We start from the raw sequence: 2616 nt of genomic DNA on the forward strand, positions 1-2616 counted from the left end.
GTTTAACTTGAGAGTGCGCAGACTGCAGCACAACACACTTCTTCAGCTTTACACACACACACACACACACACAAACACACACACACACCAATGTTTTCTTAGTAAATGTTATATTTTAAACTTTTCTGTGAATCACCACTGTTACAGAATGAAGGCCTTGTGACAACCTCCTTTTTTATTCCTCAAACAACAGCTTATTCAGATGGTTCAGCTGCCACTGTTTGCTTTTACCCTCACAGCAATTTGCCTAATTAAGCTTATTCCCTTTAGACTTGCTGACACAAACCCCCTTCATCTTCAAACACACCTCTGTGTGGGACACAGCTGTCAGTGTACAAAAACAAAGGTGATAAATGCAGCATGTGAATATGTAATACAAAAAAATATACTAACACATGTGTTTGCATTCAGACAGGAGCCACGGGCATGTGTAAAAATGTTCAAGTTGTGAATGAGGTTCGGGATTGAGTGAAGAGAAATCAAGATGAAGGAGACACAATGAAGGGGAGGAAAGCGAAGCAGGGAGCAGCCGTTCCATGCAGCGCTACCCTGTCTCACACACATACACACACACACACACACACACACACACACACACATACAGTACAAGGTCAAAGGAGGAGATAAAAAATCTTACCTTGAAATTTTAGAGGCATTCAATCTCCTCTTGGAACACATCTTGCACTGACACACTGACAGCCATGGATCATAATGCTAACATGTCTAGAAACCCAAAGACAGGGAGATGCATTTGTTTAATGGGTAACGCACAGCTAATATCCTTCATATACAACATCTTATACTGATGTTGTGAACTTGTGTCATGCATGAAACTTGATGTTTTTCACAGCCACAACTTCAGGTGTGAGTGGGGCATAAGGGTGGGCGAGTGGTAAGGTTTTTAACAGTGATAAAAGCTTAACGCTGTCATGCAACATCTTACAGTTACCTCTACAGAATAATCACTTTTTTCACACTCTGTATTAAAAGCTGCGTTACAGCTCCGTTAAGGAACCAGTTCACATGAGGACACAGAGCAGAAACCCCCTCTAAATGATCTGATAAGCAATGTCACACAGGCACACAGTGATCTATCCCTGGAATAAAAAGGGGATTTTGGTGTAATTAGGTGACAAGGAGATGAAAGTCTGAGTAATCTATGCTGTGGCCTGCTATAAGGAGAACCAAGAAGAGAGGAGAGAATCCAGTAGCTGATGTACAGTTCACACCAGGCTACATGGATAATGAGCCACAGATGCATCAGACACTGCCACTTCCTAGAATAAATCATCAGCCTACACAGCTGTAATAGACAACACGATCCAAATGTGCTTTAACAGGGAGGTACACCACAATATCCTGGGCTGTACTGTCCTGGCAGCTTTATTTGCTATAAAGGGAAAGGAACATTTCTGCTGGTGGTGCTTTTCTTTTCCATTAACACTAATAATCTAAAACAAAAAACATATAGCTACGTCTCCTCTGGCTCCATCCGCCCCTTTGTCCTCCTCACATCTTGTCTCTAGCTCTGCGCCGGTTTATGTCTGAGGGCTGTAACACATCCATGGACCCAACAGCTGATTGCCAAAGCACACCGACACACAAAAAAGCTAAGGCATCTTTAATCTTACCGTAGTTATCGCATCTTAATGTGCAGGCCACTTGGTCTCGCTCTGCATCCAGCGCTTTGAATCTGTGTAATGCGATGAGGATCCCTGCGTGGATCGCTTTTTATTTGGAGCCTGCGGAGGGACGGAGCAGGCGAGGGGCTTGCTGGCTGGCTGGCTGGCTGGCCTGTGCACCCAGGCAGTTCACAGCAGATAGCTCCACAGTGATCAAACCTGGAACCCGGCGCGGCTTCTTTCCTTTTTTACGCCACAAATGTGCGAGCTCTCTGGGCGTGTATTGTTTTGGTGAATGGGAGATGGTCAGCGCCACACCCCCACCTCTCACCATTTAAACGATATTTACTCACAAAGAAGAAGCGTCCCATCGTCGCCGCTTCGGCGATTCATATTTTATTGTGTTGCAGCAGGAAAGTGAGAGTTGCGTCACGGCGTTGCAGTATGCAAGACGCGGATTCTCCTCCACGATCGGCACCCTGTCTGCCTTTAATAAAGGCTACATCAAGACAAGTGATCAGCAGGTGAAAACACAATAGATCAAAAATAATGATTAATTCTTATCTTTGTCTAGATAGAACTATACAATAAAAGCTGCAGACACAACCTACACATGGATTAGATCCACCAGGTGCACAGTATGTCTGGTAGCCGGCAGGTCCATCCGAATATCGGCTCGTTTAATCTGATTATATTCGCTTGGGCAGGTCGCCACCTACCGGGCTGAGGCAATTACGTCAGGGGAAAGTGTCCACGCGAGTCTCCACTGAGAGCACAGAGAGGTGTCAGTCTGGGCAGCCCTTCCTCTCTCACCTGACATCACCTGTAAAAATATTTAGGCCTACAGATCTTCTGTTCGATCCACAAATGTTGATCGACGCATCTGAGATGATTCTCAGCAGCAACGTGAGAGCAGAGCTCCCGTCGAAGCGGTGTAGGGATCCATCTAGTGGACACTGATGCATCAGCAACAGATGGGCCCACAGTAAATCTC

General features: G+C 45.4%; 1 protein-coding gene across 2 annotated transcripts in view; it reads right to left on the reverse strand.

Annotated features, from left to right (window-relative positions):
• The window catches only part of tex2 (testis expressed 2), a 32289-nt gene extending 29919 nt beyond the window's left edge, over positions 1 to 2370 (reverse strand). Inside the window, exons 1-3 of one of the 2 annotated variants that reach the window (XM_046042206.1) lie at positions 2234 to 2370; positions 1632 to 2121; positions 638 to 723 (exon numbers count right to left, since the gene is read on the reverse strand). The gene's annotated coding sequence lies outside the window, so the exon portion shown is untranslated. Of the gene's footprint in view, positions 1 to 637; positions 724 to 1631; positions 2150 to 2233 lie in introns of those variants that run through there. The other variant, XM_046042211.1, reaches the window with a different exon arrangement.
• Positions 2371 to 2616: the final 246 nt, after the last annotated feature.

Source organism: Micropterus dolomieu, linkage group LG02 (genome assembly GCF_021292245.1).
Source record: "Micropterus dolomieu isolate WLL.071019.BEF.003 ecotype Adirondacks linkage group LG02, ASM2129224v1, whole genome shotgun sequence".
Taxonomy (NCBI): domain Eukaryota; kingdom Metazoa; phylum Chordata; class Actinopteri; order Centrarchiformes; family Centrarchidae; genus Micropterus; species Micropterus dolomieu.